The following is a 19,383-nucleotide window of genomic DNA, read 5'->3' as shown; positions in this document are numbered from 1 at the left end:
GCAATGAAGGCAAGAAAGATAATTTGGTTTCACCCGCCAGCGCCGCCGTTGACCCGGTGTTTCTTTGGGATCGAAATAATAACCTCATGGCGACTATGTATGGTCCATGTTTTTTTTTTCTCCGTTTGGAAGATCTCCAACTTCAATCCTATCGTCGATATCGCTTGTTCTTATCAGGGTCAAAATAGTTTGTGAATTTTCATGAGACTTAGTTTGTTGTCGTGGTTTTTTTTTGTGGCTCATGGGTAGGGCGGTCAACTCCTAACACAGAGATTTTGGGTCCCATCCCCAGGTATAGTGACCTTGCCAAAGTGTCCTTGAGCAAGATATCGAACTCCCACTTGCTCCTGATGTTGCGTCAACAGTTGGTGGATGAGACGACATTGTCGAGCGCTTTAAGTACCGAAGGTAGAAGACCTGTACAAGTGAAAGCCCACTTTTGATGTCGTCAGTTCGAATGAAAGCCAGTTTTAGTCTTAGTTTTAGTTTTTTTTTGCCAGAGTCGAAAAAACATCGAGACGTGTGTCAAAGTAGCATCGAGTACGATCGCGCAGAATTCCAAGATAAGCCAGTTGAAGAAGATGATGCTCGTCCTTCACGACCGGTGAAACAGCCGTAGGTTCTACACTCGCGAGTCACTTTGTGAGATAAGACGCTAGGCCGCTCCAATCGGAGCGATAGTTGAGTGAAGGCGGCACGGGGCGCGGCGTTTGTCCCGCCGGTCTTCCTCACGCTGCAAAATTACGGCCGGGTGACAATGCGAACGCCGGACGATTGTTTAGTGGCTAATCTAAGAGACAAAGTGTGGCTGCTCAGACGTCTCCCGGCGCTGCTGAGCAAGGACGTGCATTTTTGGGAGTACGTGGAAATGAGCTGAAGTCAAAATGTCGCCATCATTAAACATTTAAATTTGCTGACGCTTGTGCCAAGCAACATGAGATATTTTTTTTAAACGAGCATACGGATGAAAATTCATCATGGCATAATTGCGGTAGTAATTTTTTTAGGAGACAAGATCAATTAAACAATACCAGCGTGCTTGCGGAAAAGGTGTTTATTCTTATTTTGAGTGATGTCAACGAGTTCATATGTATAAATAATACGAAACAAAAATGGCAGCAACATTAAAATACAATCAAACATATTGGAACGGATGATCATTTCTTCTCAACAGATGGCAAGAAAATGAAGGGAGGCGCAAATGAAGTCGAGGCTTTTTAATTAGTTTGCACGTGCATCTGGGTAGCTGCGCTCGACATTTCAAAGCGTTTGTCGCAGCGGCAGTCTGTGATGACGAGAGGTGCAAATGACATCCAACTATTACCGTGGCTTCAAGCGTGATCCAGGAGAGTTTTTTTTTAAGCGCAAAAGGTCCAGAGAACGAGACGCTGAGTGAAGATGCTAACAGCGGCTACTGCTAGCGACGAAGCGCCCGTAATGAGCCGCAAACGGCATGAACCGGTGAGGAAAGATGCAAACACATTCGTGTGTCGAATTTGAATCCGAATGCACAATCAAACCTCAAGCCGTGATGAAGTGAACACAACGGCGAGCTTCCGAACAAAAGCTTGCCCAACACGATTTTGATTTGTGACAGCTAGCTTGACTTGTCTTGGAAATTTCAGCCTGCTTTGTCGCAGTTTTAGTGGCGTTACGTACATACTACCAAAATCAACACAACATCCTGAAATCATATTCGTCGCTAATTTAGGACGCTGCTAGTTGATGACGCCTTCGTGAGCACAAGGCTTCGCCGTTGGCGGTCGGCAGCTAGCCGCTAGCTGCTAGCATCGAGTGCGCGGCTGGCAACAGGAAGTAGTGTGGCGGCTGATGCTTTGTTCAGTTTTTTTTTTTTTTTTTTAATGATGCGCACACATCTCTCCGTGTTGAAAGGAAGAGGATGTGCCTCAGATTGCAATTTGAGGTCCTTTTCATTGATGCTCCATGAATAAAATTCGAAGGTTTGCTGCTTTTGAGTGCCCTTCACCCTTGCGTTGCTAAAAAACAAACGGCCGTATATGACATCTTTGTTATTTTATTTGCTGGGCAAGTGTTATATAAAAGGAATGAAGAGAATGTTTCAACTACATATTCTTCATAAGACATAATACGCTCCTGTACATTTTTACGTACAGTTCTGTTCCATTTCATGTACAAGAATCGATTTTCGGATTTGGAGCATTTCCCACATGATGAAATGGGCTTCACTTATTTATTTATTTGTTTTTGTGGTCATTATCACTGCTTTTAGTGTCATTTCTCAGTGTCCACCGTACGCTTTTGCATGAGATGTTGTTGTCATTGTCATGTCAATTTGTGACCTACTTACTGCATGATAAAAAAGCTTTTAAATCCAACAGAGGAACAATGGCAAAAAAAAAAAAAAGTTAGGAAAGGAGCGCAATGCAATCGTGCGAGATGCTTCATGCTGTTGTTTGCTGTGGCTTCCCGCGCTATCCGTTCCACGGCGTGCCGATTCGATGTTGACGGGGGCCAAATGCAATTACCTGCACCTTGACCCACTTGGGTGCGCGTTGCAACGCTGATTCACGACGACGTGCTTTTTTTTTTTTTTTGGCGAAGGCATCGAGCCAAATCCGCGGCTCTCCAATGACACGTCAGACAAAGGCCCACCAACACAACTGGCTGCGATGCGGAGTGAGCGAGTGTACAGCATGTGTGGAGGAGTGAGTGTGGGTTTGTTTGACAAAGCGTCACCGCAACCACTCCGTCCGACGGTGTATCACCGAACCTTTTGAAATGATTTGTTAACGTTGGCGATGGAGAAGCCCAGTGATAGTTTTACATCGGGGGGGGGGGGGGGGGGCGACTGGAAGTTGAGCAAGATCCAAAAAGGTTTGTTACGATCTCTTAGGCGTGTCACCGAAACAACCTTGGTAGTCGCCTTATCTGTACGCACAACTGTGAAAAAAAAAATGCAGAATTTGTTCATAGCCTGGGATAGATTCCACAGAAAAAAAAAAATACAAGCAACTCAACTTCAAAGTCTTTCGTGATAGGAGTCGTTGATGGGCTGAAGTTTTTGCTTTGACTTATGAGTAAAAATTTGAGATAAGAGCGCTGCGTGGTGACGCTGACCTCATTAATAACAAGCAGCATTTTGATTTGTCATTTGTCATTTTGACAAGCCATTTGTTGACACTCCCAGTCGAAGTTTACTGTCAAACTAAACATCAAACAAAGAGCAAAGAACATGAAATAGCCGCAACGTCTGGCTTTAGTTGAGTCCATGTAGCTCAATGCTAACAATGGAGAACGCCATTGATAATTCTGCGCGGACATTAGCGTCAACAATTGGGCTCTAGGGCACAAACGTTTATTTTGTTTTTGCTGTTTTTTTGCCGTGGTTTTCCCGCAGTCTAAAGCCTTGTTCCTTTTGTGCCACATTATACCGTACGTATACCGTAGCGTAAGTCCCTGCAAGATTGACTGAATGTCGCCGAGGGGCAAAATGCCAAAAACGGCGAAATGTTTCTCCTGAAGTTGGCGAAATGCTGGAAACTGTCCACGGTGGCGTGTCTCCGTAGACGTTCGTTGGAGAATAGAAGCCATGCTTGTTAGCCTTTGGGCAGTTCGAGCACAAGGACGGTCGCCCCCATTTGCGAGCTGCTCAGGACGACGACGTTTGCTAACAAGCAAACGGCGGTTTTAGCACCTCATCGCAAAGGGCGCTGGGGGGGGGGGGGGGGGGTTCGGGCTTTCGCAGCAGGAGTGGCTGCGTTAGTGACAGCCTTCCCGTCTCGGCGGGCCGATGAAGGGCTGGGTGGTGGGGGGGGTGCGTGCCAGCGCAGAGGAACACGGCAGACTAAATGAATTATTGATACTTTGAAAAGCCGTGGAGGCGCGCTCCTTTGTTACCTGTGTTTGCTGCTCTTAGCGAGAGAGCTCGGCTGTCTCATCAAACGCATCCTCGCGGAGATCTTCATTTATTTATTCTCATTTTTACATTTGCCAAACACAAAGAAGAAGGACCTCAATACAGCGCGAGTCAAAGTCGGAAAGGCCGAGTTCTTGGATTCTAATGTTTTTGTTACTGTCGAGGCTAAAATGAAAAAAAATATATCCCCCCCCCCCCATAAATTGACTAAATTCTATCAGCCTCATTTTGTTTTACCCCCCCCCCCCCTCATTCGCTTCAACCTCAATTATGGAACTTCCATTTTTTTTTCCCGTGAAGTTCAGACTATTCAAGCGTTATTATTAGTTTGCTTTCAATGTATTCCTGTCATTTTTTCCTGCCAATATTTTGACTTTCTTCCTGGGAAAAAAAATATATTTACGCGAAGCTTGCGATCCGACGACGGCTCCCTCGCAGGAAGCTTAGTAAACTTTGAGTGCCGAGTAACTCCAGAAAAAAGGAGACCCTCTTCCCTGCCCATTGCCCCCCCCCCCCAAAGGAATTGTTACACTGTTACACACACATATCGACAGAGGATGGAAAGAGTCCTAAAGTGTAGAGAACTGGCACTGAACTCCAGCAAGAGTATCTTGGCCATGCGTGAACTGATGCTGATGACATTTACATGTCGCCGTGACGCCTGAATGGCTTCAGTCGCTCTGAGGGTCCGTGCAAAAACGAGAGGGGGTGTGAGGTGGGGGGGTGTGTGTAGGGAGTAGGGAATGAAAAACGCTTGCAGATGCACAGACGCTGCAGTTTAACACTGCAAGACAAACACTCGAGTCGGTTGCGCAGCCCAACTGACAGATGAGACGAGGCAAGTGTGTCGGATCACAACGGCCGAGACGTGCATTTGTTTTTGTTTTGTTTTCTTCCCCCTCCTCTTAGGGCGTTCAGGTCAAGATGACTCACGGTAAAATGTTTTTGGAAACCTTTCAAAGCGTTTTTTTTTTTTTTTACAAATTGGCATCACATTCTATTGGCTACGTTTTCATAAGGCTATGATTTTTTCTTTTTTTAATCGGCCTTTTCCCCAAAACGAAGCGGGATATTGCCACAGCTGCTCTGCCGTAATTGCCCAAAGCTAATTCATGGACACAGAAGCTATGAATTACAAAATAACAATAATAATAATAATTGAGAATAATAAATCAAAAGCAAAGGTGTCTCAGTACTCAAACGCTGTACTTGAAGAGCCATTAAATCACAGGTGTCAAACTCAAGGACCGGGGGCCAGATCCGGCCCCACCACGTCATTTTTCGTGTCTCGCAAAAGCAAATCGTGTATCAACTTCCATGACCCTTGTTAAAATCTGGACCCGAATGTCAAATTGTCAAGTGTAATAAATCCCGTTGAAATGTTTTTTGTCATTCTCTTGACACTCCCTTGAAGAACCGAGCAAACAACCGACAAACCAAAATAGCTGACGTGAGTGATTTCAAAACTGGCCTTCTGTCAAACTGATGTGCACAAGTAACAATCCGATGAGACGATGAAATGTTGATTCGGTTTCGCTGTCGTAACGGCCCTCCGAGAAAAATGAGTTTGACACCCCCCCCCCCCCCCCCCCACCCCACGCCTGCATTAAAGTTAATTTAGTCTGGTCCTCGAGAATCCCTCTCCAGCCTCCCGCTTCTCAAGACACACAAGATTTAAATGAGCCTGAAAACCATCATGATCATTTGAATCTGAAATGGTGGAGGGGGGGTTGGGGGATATCTAAAAGGGGCTGGAGAGCGGCCCTTGAGGACCAATGTTGGTGACCCCTGTTAGAAGAATTCTAATAGGGATGTGAAAAGACTGAGAACTATGACGGGCTGAATTGTGAAGATATCAAAGGAAACCGTTTTCACCGTTTCAATTTTCCATATTTTTTGGGGGGGGGGGCGTGGGCATAAACCCAAACGGAGGCTGCGACATGTTCAATCATTAGCCACTGCTTTCATCAAACCGACTTCTATAGCTCCGCCCACTTTCCCACTGTAGCGAGGGCCTCATTCCTCGGCTCTCCTCTTGAACTCGCACCCTCCTAAACCTTGGCTGGATCTGCTGGGACTAATCATTCCAAAACGGGCCCGCGGAAGCCCGAGCGGAGGCTTTCCCCGAGTGTTAACCAAGAGCCGAGGAAAGGCTCCAATTTGCTGCCCTCCCCCCCACCTCTGCTAATCCCGGCGCAGCGTGCGGCGTGATTGCAAACCCGTCACATCGCATCGACTGATTGATCCACCGCTGCGGCGAGCTATGCTGGGATCAAGTTTTAGGGAAAGAAAATAGACAAGGGGGTGGGTAGGAAAGGAGTTGGGGGGGGGGGGGGTGAGACATTTTCCCACATTGTCAGATTTACGCATTTTATTGAGTGGAATTATGGCCAGTTTGATGTAACGGTCGGTGTTGGCACAAAACTGGCAGGAAGGAAGGTTGGTAGACGGGGAAGGTGGGGGGCCTGGACACGGGCGGAAAAAAGGCCATTTGATTGACGTCGCCGTGGAAGGAGATTGGAAATGGAGCCGGCAAGCGGGAAGAGACCCAAGGGGAAGGTTTTTGAATTGCTGGGGGGACATTTTGAGGTCGTTGGACTGCAGGAGGGGCAGGGAGAGACGGAAGAGGCCAATTCCCTGCCGCAGCCCACGACTTGAAGTCCGAGGGCAAAGGAGGAGGAGTTGGGTTGAAACCATGAGCATGAGCTTTTCAGTTGCATCACGATTCAGAGTCGGGGGCAAAAATAGAAATCTGATTCAATTTAAAGGAAATCATGAATGCAATTTGAGGAAAAAATGAATCAATTTAGCTGGAACAAATTTCAGCAACATTTTTGGCACAAAATGTCACTGTAAAAAAAACACTTTTTTTCCTTCGGAAATCGGCGATTGCCATTCATTGAATGTTCCCGATGGACAACATGGGGAAATGTGGGTGGGGGGGGGGGGGGGGGGGGTCCCGGCTAAATTGGAAAATACCTAAAAGTTATTGATCTGGCCTGGCCCTGGGAAGGGGGGGGGGGGTGTCGCAGCATATTTTGGGGTTGGGGGGGGGGGGGGGTACCTCTCCAGCACCTCCTCTAACGCTGCCAGTTTAATGTAAGGAAGTATTTTATGCAATTAGTGAGGTGGTTTTAGCAAAGCATTCTGCTGGTAGCAGCCCCCCCCACCGCCCCCCTTCCTTCCTTCCTTCCACTCTAGACAAAAAAAAAAAAAAATAATAATAATAATGTATATATATATATATATACAGTATATATTAGTGCCTGAGTTCTTTTCTAAGAAGTCATTTTTATTATGTTTTAAAAAATCCAGTTTTATGCGACATCAATTGTGTGGGCAAGCGCTTTGGAGACTGGATGGGTGGACGTATCATCGAGTATATTCCTTCCCAAAAAAAAAAAGACACACACCCCCTCCACTCGACAGAAGCTAATCAAAGTGCAGAGCAATCTGAATGAAATCCATATATATATATATATATTTGTTTTGTTTTTTTGCCATTCAAACTCCTTCCGTGACGTGTCAAACAAGAGAGCGCCGGAATCAGAGGCGCGCTAACTGAAGCCCACAGCGCCACCAGGCCCTGGCGAGTGGAACTACGCCCTCCCCCACCTCCTCCTCCCCCTCCCCTTTTCACTCACACTTAAATCTGATTTCATTGCTTGATTTGCTCGTCAACGTGACAGCGGACCCTCTTTCCGTCTCGCGTGGGACGCGCGTGCGCGGTGGGGTGGGGGTGGGGGGGGGGGGGCGTCTGTGGGTTACTTGCCGTGCAAGGTAAAGATGATCCAAAGGAGCGCTCGGACAAAACAAATGTGGAATAAAAGACAAAAAAGACACAGAGAGTGCTGCTCTTGTGCAAGTGTGTGCGCGCCACGCGTGGGAGTGGATCCTCCCTCCCTTCCTCACCCCCCCCCCCCCCCTCCCATCCTTCCATCCATTCCGCCTTCCATTTGCATTCCTCCTCATTGCGGGACGGAGCGTTCGTCGCGCGCACGCACAGTCTGGGAGTCGTGCAAAACGGATGTTCGCTGTCGCCTCTTTGGTTCAGTCTTCTCCCCCCCTCCCCCCCTCATCGGTACGCAAGTGGATGTAGCATTTTATTTTTTTTTTAACTCTCCTCCCACGCATGAAGGTCTTAGACTTGAGGTATAGTGTCCTCGCGCGCGCGTGCGTTCCTCCCCGGAGCTCGCTTGGAGTTGCTGTCGCGCGGGTGGAAATGCGAAAGGATGCTGGGCAGCCGCGACGCTGAGGACCACAGCAGGTGAGTTCTTCCACGCGTGGTCCTTCGCCACATTACTGTCGCCGGGGTCAGGCGCCGTCGGCGACTTTAAGGGGAGCAAAAACGTTAATTGTCATCAGGTTCGTGTAAAGTCCACGCCGATGCGCGTCCTCTGCAGGTAACCCAAAATCAATCTGATCAGAAGAGCATCGCGCATCCCGTGAGAGCTTTGTCGTGTAGTTGCATAGGTGTGTGCGCATAAGGGATTGAGCCATGAATCACATTGTAATTGTCCCGTGAATGTGATTGCGGCCCCTCTTCAACGGCTCCGTATTCATCTTGGCGGCTGTGACAACATTGGCAGCCTCATCTGCAAAGATGGCTTACTTGCTCAATGGGCTGCATCCTGCATTTGATGAACCCCCGCCAATTCGCCAGTACCTCCATTACACCCCCCTCCCAACAACGCACCCCCCCCCGCCCCTTCAAAAAAAAACCCAAAACAATTCCGATATTACGTTGTCAACTACAAGACGGTGAAACTTGGGTCTATTGGCGGCATCACCCCCCCCCCCCCCGCCCTCCCCAATCCCAGCCCTTGCCTGTATCTTTGCGATCCCGCCCGTGTTTAAGAACAACACAGGTGCAGGAGAGCATCACAACGCTGTGCAATGCTGCGCCTGCGGACATTCATAAAGTGCTGTTAGGATATAAATAGCCTCGGGGAGGGAGAAGTGAAGAGATGCAGCCCGCCGCGAGGTGTGATGTTCGCCACACCACCCTTAAAAATTCCCCCCAAAATGCCGCCATTCTAGGAGAGATCAGGCAGAAAAGGGTGTGGCATCTGTAAAGTTGGAATGAAAAAAAAACTAACAAACACAATGAGGTGCTATCGTTCACTGCTGTTTGATTTAAAAAAATAAAATAAAAAAGTAGAGTCAAGCTTTTTTTTTATCTTTTGGTCAGCTTTGTTTTTCAATTTTATTATTGTTAGTTATTGATGTAGCAACTGTAAAAACGAATCAAGAAGAAGGCATTCCGGTTGTTAGTGGGCTAGGAATGCTAATGCTAAAAAGAACACGAGCAACGATTTCAAAGTGCTTTTCTGAACGTGTGCTTAGATCTGCGGCAGCAAATCTGAAGAACGCAACGCGGGCACATGTCGACACACAAATGTCTTAAGAACATTAGTTATTGGTCTCCCCCCGAATCGCCAATCGGGATGACAAATCAGCGGTTGATGCTAAGGTTAGCTCTTGTGGCTGACGCTAATGTGGTCCGTGTGAATGCTTGCTAAGTTTCGCTCATCCGTCAAGGCTTTTTCGCACAAGTTGTGCCCCATGCGTCAATCAAGTACTCAAAAGAACTAAATATTCTTTTTTTTTGTGTGTGTGTGTGATGCGTGTGTCAGTAATTAGAGTACGGACAGGTGAAATACAATTAGTGACCACATGGAAGTTGGAGCCCTGGAAAAAAATTGGGCTAATTGAGCGCACGACCTTCTTTGTAGCTAGCTATTATTGCTTGCATGTTTTTTATGTGTACATTTTTACTTGGGGCGCTGTCACTTCACTGTTTTCACCAATCCAACTTAACAACAATCGACCGTTGACTCCGTTTCGCCAATCAAATGGATCCCAGGCAGTCACATGACGTCATAGAAAGTCCCCACATAGAGAAGGAAAGTTTACAAAGTGACTCATTTGCATGAAGCGTGGTGAAAATGTCCAAATGTGACATTTCAGTATTTCCGCTTACAATAATCCAAAAGGAAGAATGAAACATGCATTTGGATTGCCAAAGACATTTGAATGCTTTCTGGTTCATTTTGGCTGCTGAGTCCATTGACGAGCAAGGAATTCATTTCAAAATAATGTGTTCCAAATATTACACCCCCCCCCCCCCCCCGCCATGTCTTGTTTCGCCACCTTTGGCTTAAATGTTGCGGATCAATAGCGGCCGCCTCCGCGAGCTGCTTTTAGAAACCTGATCCGCTTTTGTAGTCCGCGTGCCCTCAGCACGCATTAACCAAATGCGCGGATGGCGACCTTGGCCGCCGCTCATCAGTCGGTTCCACCCAAGTGACCCCCGCGAGCGAGGATTCAAATGATCCTCCTCATCCTCTTCACCTCACGTGGCGGCACGCTGACGTCGTCCCTTCCTCGAATCCCCACCTGCCGAGCGACGCTTCCAATATGGAGCGCGTCCGGAAGCCATGTTTGACGCCGGCGCAAAGTGACAGTTCTCGGGACCTGCAGTCAAATGGCCAAGCGGTTCGAGTGGCCCCGCCTCGGTTTGTCGTGCTCTTGGAGATGGCGTCATCCCGGGTGTAAGCTTGACACCTCCTGCATCGACAAGGTGTTTATTAGCTCCCAGGTGACGACGGCCATGACACCCACGCCTACATGGCACTTGTGTTTGTTTATTCTTCTGACACAATGGGCTGCCGTTTAGTTGATGCACGTCCGCATGCGTGAAGCCGCTCGGCCTCAAGGGGCGGGGGTTCTTTGTAGCGTCAAGTCTCCCCCCGGCAGCGTTGCAGCTTTGCGCCTTATCGTTTCTGCTGACGAATCCCAAGTTCACGCTCTTCGCCGGGGCAGGCGTGTGCGTCGTCTCCCAAATAGCAGTCGATTCCAAGCCGATGTTCCGCGCTCTCTTGAACCCAGCGCTCGCTCCGGGACGCAATCGCACTTTGCCCCCCACTTCACCCCCATCGGTGCAGAAAGCGACGGCGTGACTCGCCGAATCCAATATTTCCCTCTAAAATCCTGTGATGTTGCGGGCATTAACATAATTATTGTATACGCTAATCCAAAGCTGACATTTTGAATTATTAATTTATATTGCAGGTTCATGTGGCGGGGACATTTTTTTTTCTCTTCCTCTTTGTGTGCTGCTAAAATGGTTGCGTTGGACTGCAAAATAATGAATTCAAGAAACCTCATTTATTCATATTGCTTGAAACGAACCGTAAAAAAAAAATAATAATATCTGGTCTTAAAGATAGCCGCCCTTCATTAGCATTCTACTGGATACATTATCTGTGCAGCAGTGTGCCGTTAATTGACGTTTTGGCATGAATATTAATGTTTCTAAGTCATGGGAATAGAAACTCGAGAAATTCATTCCAGGGTCAATCCGCTGTCTTACACCAACGACATATTCACGACACACGATGTGTGAATGGAGGAAAATGTTCTATGTTGTATATTGGAACATATGCCATAATACATACGTGTCAAACTCAAGGCCCGGGGTCCAGATCCGGCCCGCCTCATCATTCTGTGTGGCCCGTTAAAACAAAAAATGTGCATCAAACATCCTGTTTCTTGCACAATACCAACAATGCAAATGGTCTTCACTATTAAAAATGTTGCTAGCATGTCTTTGTTCCCAATCCCTCTTTCAAAATAAAGTTAACATTAGAAAACATAAAACTAATTCAACATTATGACTAGTTCCCGATTTCAAAACTAGTCCCATAGATTTGTCGCGTGTTTGTAATCTGAGACGACCAGACCAGACGTTTATTTGACTTCACACTGGGAACCTCAGTCAGAATGGCCCTCCCGAGTACCATGTAGCCCGCAGCAGAAATGAGTTTGACACCTTTGCCCCTATATACATCGATATATCTATCTATCGATCTATATTTATAGAGAGAGTGGGTGAGAGAGAGAGTGAGAGAGATGTTCTTTGCATTTTTGCACACCCCTGAGGAACAGTATTACCGCACTGGTCATTGTAGCCCCAGCTCTCTACATGCTTGAACAATTGTCGTTGATCAGTATTCCACAGCACATTTAAGCGCTCATGGGCATTCTGCGTAATTGCACAGCTAAAGTTGTACTCCACTGACTGCTTACTGGTGCAGCGATGATCTGCGCCAACTGCACCGCCCGCCATCGTAGTGTCATGCACCACTTTGTCACTTTATCTCTGCTCGATGACTCTGCACCTTGTCGCCCGGCTGTCATTGGCTGCTGCGACGGCACAATGGTCGTCCCCTGACATTCCAGAAAGTCTTCCGACACTTATATGTCATGTCTTTGTTTATCGTAGTTGCTTGTCATCGCAATACTCGTGTAGCCTACACTACCACAGACAAATTCCTTGTGTTCTGCATACTTGGCCAAGAAAGATAAATAATTATTTCTTCTATCTATCTATCTATCTATCTATCTATCTATCTATCTATCTATCATCTGTTTAGCTGTCTGTTTAGCAAATTAGATAGGTATCTAGCTAGCTATCTGTATCTAGCTAGCTAGCTAGGTATCATCTATCTACCTATGTATTTATTTAGCAAGCTAGGTAGGTATCTATCTAGCTAGATAGGTATCGATCTATCCATCTATACAGCTAAATAGCTAACCAGCTAGGTAGCTAGCTAGCTATAAAAATCAGGCTTAATATGCATTTTGGACGGTGTGAGGAAGAGATTCAAACCGGGAACGTGGCAGAGGTACTAACCACTAACCCGGCATGCTGCCCTCCTCTATTCTCAAGTCGCACAACTATTTTGTGTCATTGTTTTTTGCGTAGGTGATGAAATTTTGTTTGAAATCCACACTCTGCTGTTTATTGTTGCTCCATCAAGTAAACAGGGAGACCAAAGCAATCAAATGGCAACCCTTCGCAGAGATTATAAATAACCACATCCCACTGTGACCTGCTTTCACTCAAAGTAGCTGAGAGGGGCGTCGACCAGCGCTTGCTGTAATCAGAAATAGAGGCACAACGCAGGTGGGGGGGGGGGGACTCAAATTAGCATACTCTGCTTGTATGGGCCTCGCTCGAGACATTTCAGAGGTACACTCAAGGCACATAAAATTGTATTAATCATGCTCCGTTTATATCTTCTTAGTCAAAGCAAGGTTTCCACAAATGCTCGCGCGACAAAATGAGTGTCTTCACTGTATATTTGCACAAGGACGGACGGCACCTCCGACCATCTTGACCGTGTTCACTCTAGCATTCCAAATGTTTCATTGAAATGCGCCATCCTCCGGTGTCCCCTATTTCGGTGCGTTCCCATGCCAACGCTGCCATAAATCACTCATCATCCCCCTTGGACAACGCATGAAAATAAAATCAAGCCGTTGATTGTGTATAGGGGGCATGGGTCAAGGGTCGGGGAGGTGTTTCTTTGAAGATTATTGATCACAGCGCCCGGAGGGGACATTGGTACGCACAGCATTGGGACTAATCGCCTGCTGTTGTCGGGCAGGTTTCAACATTGACCGCGCTTTCACGTATCGGTGCCCGTGCTGGGATATAATGTGGGATGTGATGTTTGGCCACATTTGACAAATAGTTCATGTACATTTGAACAGATGCGAGTGACCTGACTTCAGGGATACGGGCCATCGTTCGGCCCATTTTTGGAGTGCTGCATGGTGGCACTCACTTCTCACAAGATTTTTAGAGTTCAAAATTAGGGAAATAACAAAAACTAAAATTGAAAAAAAAAACTGTTTTGCTTTAACGGCCACTAGTTTTATGCTAACACACACTGTCATGGAAAATGCCATAGACGGGCTAACCAATGGCATAGGTGTGTTGGTATAACAATACTCTTAAGCATGTATTCTTTATCCTCTGTGAGGAATGAAACGTGAATGAAATTTTGGGATGGGGGTTGGGGGGGGTAGTGTTGCCCGCACATGCACCAAAACGTCAGCCTCCTTTAGGCGTACCTAATGACGTGTCCCGAGAGCGCACACCTGCACGAAGCTCCTCCGGAGCCACGCTTGGCGTCAATGGCGGCATGATTTCCCAACAGAGGCTTCACAAGCCCACTTGGAGCGTGGAGAGCTCGTTTGGAGAGGCGGCCCTGAACCGCGACTCGGAACCCGAGCACTACATCCGAGAGGTTTGGCCGCGTCCCCACTTACGGAGAAACATCACTCGTGGCCGTTGGAGCGCGGCGGTGCGAACGGAAGTTGCCGTCGCGCTCGCTTGCAGTCAAACGCATGTTTGCAGCGGAGCAGATGTGACAGCATCTTGTCCTTTGCCGGCACGGCGCTAATCATCCCCCCCGGTGAGAAACAACTCTTTATGCGTGTACAACGCACAAAGTGCGAGCCGTCGCCTTTTGCACAACAAGGAGTAAAATTCGTAATAGCGCGGGACCAACGTGATGCACTCCGCTCGGTACGGCAGAAAATGAGCTATTAGGCCCGCTTCGCTGTAACGCGGCTCGGTACAATAGAAGGACATTGCGTCCGGTTGTGATTGCCGCTGCGGCGAGGTAATCATGTTTCCGTGTTTGTGATTGTGTTTGCGCGGTTCACGCGTGCGCCGTGTCGCGCCGAGAGCCGTTTCGAAAGTTTCCGCCCTCTTGTGAAACTGAATTATGATGGATGCGAACCAGAATAATCCGCAGAGCAATAAAGGAAGGAACAGCGTCCACTGAAGTGCCAAAATGGCTTCTCTTTTTTTTTCTTCTTCTTTTTTTTTTTAAATCACACTGAAAAACAGAAAAAGAAAATATCTCCAAAACCCCATGTGCTCGGGAAAAAAAAATTGAGCCAAAAATTCTGTTTATCAATTTTTTTTCTATCTCCAAAATGTGTCATTTGAACAGGGTTGTGTTGGCATTTTTTAAAAATTATTATTCAACCAATTTGTCCTGCTAGCTTTGTCGGCGACTGTTTGCCATTCAAAAAAGAAAAAAAAATGGAGGAGGGTATGGCGCTCCCATTCGGATCCATTTCGCACATATTTTCAAATGGAACCCAAGTATCAGAGAGTGACACTTCATTTAAATGCTTGAATGTGCTCGGATGTCCATTACGGCCTCCCTTCATCAGACAGTGTTGGGGCTTTTTTTCCTTCTTCCTTTTTTGAGGCACTTCAAGACAACAGAGGCTTTGCTTTCGGTTCAACGAGGGGGACGGGGTTTTTAGTTCTCAAACAGCTTCTTGCAGAGCTCTCTGTTTAACGTCTCTGCAAGCAGCTGGTGAACGGAGGAAAGAGTGGGAGAGAAACAAAAAACGTTAGGAGTGTGGGCAGAGAAGAGGGAGAATGCAGGAAGAGAGAAAAAAAAATAGGGAGGTCAGATTCCAGGTTATTGAGCAGACGGGGGGAAGAGACACGCTTAGTAGAAAGGAAGCAAATGCACCGAGACATGTAAAAACAAAACCCACCAAGTTTGCAAGTTTTGTCGTTCAAATTGTTGACTCGTGTTTGGGTGCACGCTCGGGCTTAATAATCGAGTATTTGTTTCGATTTGTGAAGAATCGCGTCTCGTCGCGAAGCCAAAAGGTGTAAAGTCAGGGATGGGGAAACGTGACCGACGGAATGGGCGGGGCCACCATTTTTCATCACTTCCTCATCGGATAACTTCCCTGCGTTCGGCGGGTTTGTTTTTTCTTGAGCCAATGTGCATCACCGTATCTGTTTGTTTCAAGAGCATAACGGACGCGTGTCGGATGCACGTGTCAAGGATCCCGCCTTCAGCAGGAAATGGTTGCAACCATCAAAATCGGAACACGTACTGTGATTTTTCTTTTTGCCCTTCCCAGTCCCGAGTGCTCCCGTGCATAAAAAAATCATCATTCAAGGACGGCACCAAACTGCTGAGCAGCAAAACCACATGAAGTGCAAGAGCTCATGTTGTGCACTCACCGATTTATTTTTTTAATATTTTTTTTTACATTTTCGTTTTTCTTTTTCTAACTTTAAAAGACTTGATTAGGGACCCTCGGGGGGGGGGGGACTCCCTGCACCTTTTGACAGACAAAGATAACAATAAGCTAAGTTAAAAAAAATAAACAGCAAAATTTGAAAAGCTGTTCACTGAACTTGTGCTAAATCCAGAGTAAGACTTTTTTTTTTAAATAGTGACACCAATATTTTTGCCTCGTATTACCAATTAACATGAGGTCCAAACAGCCTCCTTGAGTACTAATCATCACTCTCGTATCAGCCCTGAAAAAAAAAAAAGAAAAAAGAAAAAGAAATCTTGGTCCATCCCAAATATAAATGACAGATTCGAGGTCCTGATAACCGCAGAGTCATCTGCGGGATCTGCTCGAGGGAGGGCACTGACCCACTTTCCCCGGGTCCCGCTGATAAAAACGGATAATCATCTGTCTTTGTCACGTTGGAAGCCTTCCTTCGATTGTTTTTTCTTTTTTTTTTTTTCAATTACCAACATATCCCCTTTCATCGTTGCGGTCAACCTCCTCCTCGAAGAGGAACTCAGCCAAAAACAGCGGCAGCGCCGTCGCCATCGCCGCTTCTCGGCGCTCTGCCGTCGAGGCGTCGGATCAGGCCGGGCCGAGCCGAAGCCGCCGTAGCTCCGTTGAGGAGATGGAGAAGTTTAATCGCTGTCCGCAGAGAGAAAGATGAAGCCTTAATTAGACCGATAAAACCGCCACGTAATGACACGATTGACATCCGCTGGGGCGGGGGAGGGGGGGGGGGGTCGACGACTAAAGAAAAAAGGAGAAAAAAAAGGATTCAAAAGCCAATAAATTCGAATGGAGAGGAAAGTAGGCGGGTAGGACGTCGAAAAGGGCAACATGCGCTCTTCTCTCTTATCCACCTGCTTTCAATCGCCCCCCCCCCCTTGCCCCCTCCCCGCTGACCTTCATATTATCAAAGATTATGAGGAGGAAAACAACAACAGTTTTCAGCGCGCTTTTAAGCAATGGGCCTCACGGGAGATGGAGGCAATTAAAGGCAAAATGACTCGCCTAAGCCGTCCTTGCATCCAGCCGCTCGCTATCTCGGGCTCCCAGTAGTCGAGGTCGTAAAGATACGAGGAGGAGAGGCGGCGCCCAATCGTAGCGGCCCGGCTAATCCGAATCACGCGCTCGGACAAAAGACGACGGAGGTATTTCACATGCGACAAGTGGATCCGTGACAAGGTCACCCCTCGCGCTTCTCGCCGGCGCGGCAAAGACGCCGCAAATCCCTTGTCAACACCGGCGCCCGGAGAAGTTCCGCGAGACTTCTATCAGCTTTGCGGCGGATTCCGCGCAAGCTAATACGCGGCAACCGGGAACCTCATTAGGAGCGCCAGAAAGGTAGCGGGCCGAGGCGCTTGGATCTGACGTGCCCGCCGCTCATACCTGCCGGAATGAGAGCACCGTTGTCTTTTGTCTTTTGTGCGCCCACAAAAGAGCCGCGTCCGCTGACGGGTCGGCAACCCGCCGGCCGCGTCTTTGTTCGCGCCGCCCTTTGTGGTCTTGTCGTGTTCGCCGGGAGGCAGCGGGACATTCAGTGAAAATTTTAGTTTGAGCCCTGCGAGTCCCGGGCACTCGCTGATCGGAAAAGTCATTTAGAGAGTCCCAAATTTCGAATTCTGAAATGGTCTACTTATTCAATTGCATATGACAATAACACAAACAACAACAACATACATTGATAAGAGGTTTATTTCTTATCAACAAATGCTGCAAAAATGTAAATAACTCGGGCATGCAAGATTATTATCGCAAAAAAAAAAACTGTCCAACTTTAGCTGCTTCCTCTGTGATATCACCGCAATAAACTTTGGCAACACTTGTTTTAACGTTACACAACTTGGCGATCGTCTGCTTTCCACAAGGTGAAGGACGATCTCGCATTAGGTAATCTCGCGTGAGATTATCTAACGCGAGATCAAAACAACAATGGCGGCGATTGTCAAACTGCGATCGTTGCTGAAAAAAAAGATTTACCGTAGTTTTTTAGTTTTTTGACTGAGAAATTTTGATTCCCAAAAACGCACGTTATTTAGAACTCTGCGTCTGGCGGGAAAATTATGCGTCAAGGATGCGGGACGCAGAGGTAATTGTCGACCTTGTTCCGAAATCATCCGTCCGTTTTTCGATCGCCCTGCATAGGCGAAGCGGAACCGTCAATATTCCGGCTTCCGTTGGCCGACGGGTGCGCTCGTCAACGGAGATTCGCATTCATGCCGACGGACGATGCGACCGATTTGATTGATGCTTTCAAAAACAAAAATGCCGACAGCAGCTTGCCAAAGTGCACTTGACTTCAAACCCCAAAGTTTTTATGTCTGAGCCAGACTCGTGTCGCCGCGGGTCCACGCGACGCGCGCGCGGTTTCCATGATGCCGACAGGTACTCAAAATCTCGCACGACGCCACCGACGCGGCGACGACAATACCTCCGAGTACGTCAGAAGCCGACGCGGCATCCCGGGTAAATGGACTCGTCACCATTTTCTCCACTTTTCACGCGTTCCCGCCAACGAGGCTGGCGCCAAATGTGAGGAAATGCCGAGCGGCTGAATTATTTATTTGCCATTTGCATATGTAGCCCGGTTTGAGAGGAAGGCTTGTGTTATGGAGGGGAGATTACTCCCGAGGATCTTAATGCGGCCATACGGCCGGCTCGGGCAATTTACAGAGCCCATTAGCTCGCATCAGGAGCAATCACTTGATGTGGAATGAAAGCGATACCATATGCCACCTCCGCGTTCCACACGTACGCTTGCGATATTGGGCTATTATTTGCCCGGATCCGACGGGTTACATCGCCTCGCGGTCCGCCCACCTGATCTTCTCTCGGGCGAAGCGCGTTCGTCGCCGGCCAAATCTCACCGCTTCCAAAAGGACTTTGCGCTTCTGCGTCGGGCCAAGGTCAAACGCCGTTTCATTTTCTCGCCTTTTATGACCTCCCCCGCCCAACACCGAGCCGTGATCGCTGCCTCTTCCGTCACTTCCACTCCAGCGGCGCAACACCCCCCCCCCCCCCCTTGAAGTTTGAGAGGGTCCAGGTGGCCGTGCAGAGGTCATACATAAGCAATCACTCAACTTCACCTTTGTCACGCTCGTATATTTTGAGTTACGCGCGACTCTCTCGGGCGCCGCGCGGCCCACAACTCTTCGCCGGTAGCTCATTTTCAGACTTGTCAAAATAAAACTGCTCACGGGATAAACAAATGCGAGCGCTTCAATTAGGGGGCCATATACTGTAGATGCCGTACTCCAATTAATTTGGAGGCGCGTCGCTTCAAAACCCGCTTCGATAAACGTCGGGCCGTTTGATGAGGGACGTCGATAGCGGCCTGTAAAGACGTCGTCATCGGAGCATTGAATTTGACGATGAAGAAAAAATACGTGGCGGGCCACGACGGGATCGACATCACCGTGGGGTGCCTTATCGGAATCACGCAGTCATCAGGAAAATCTGCTGCGCACATTTTTTTTTTCAGTTCTTTAAAGAGACTAAAAATAATCCAAACACGTTTCATCGCATCACGTCAATTTATTACGTGTCAAAGAGCAACGGATAACAAA

The 19,383-nt window shown here is 47.7% G+C and overlaps 1 protein-coding gene across 3 annotated transcripts in view; it reads left to right on the top strand.

The window, feature by feature from the left end:
- The window catches only part of lingo1a (leucine rich repeat and Ig domain containing 1a), a 95,536-nt gene that overhangs the window by 63,253 nt on the left and 12,900 nt on the right, over positions 1 to 19,383 (top strand). The window contains exon 1 of one of the 3 annotated variants that reach the window (XM_086109721.1): positions 7,878 to 8,165. The exons of the other annotated variants lie outside the window; for them this stretch is intronic. The gene's annotated coding sequence lies outside the window, so the exon portion shown is untranslated. Of the gene's footprint in view, positions 1 to 7,877; positions 8,166 to 19,383 lie in introns of those variants that run through there. 3 annotated transcript variants of the gene reach the window in all.

This window comes from Hippocampus guttulatus, chromosome 4, assembly GCF_054856545.1.
Source record: "Hippocampus guttulatus isolate MCC_2025c chromosome 4, RoL_Hgut_1.0, whole genome shotgun sequence".
In the NCBI taxonomy this organism is placed as follows: domain Eukaryota; kingdom Metazoa; phylum Chordata; class Actinopteri; order Syngnathiformes; family Syngnathidae; genus Hippocampus; species Hippocampus guttulatus.
Note: the sequence above shows the minus strand (reverse complement) of the source record. Positions and strands in the feature narration are given on the sequence as shown.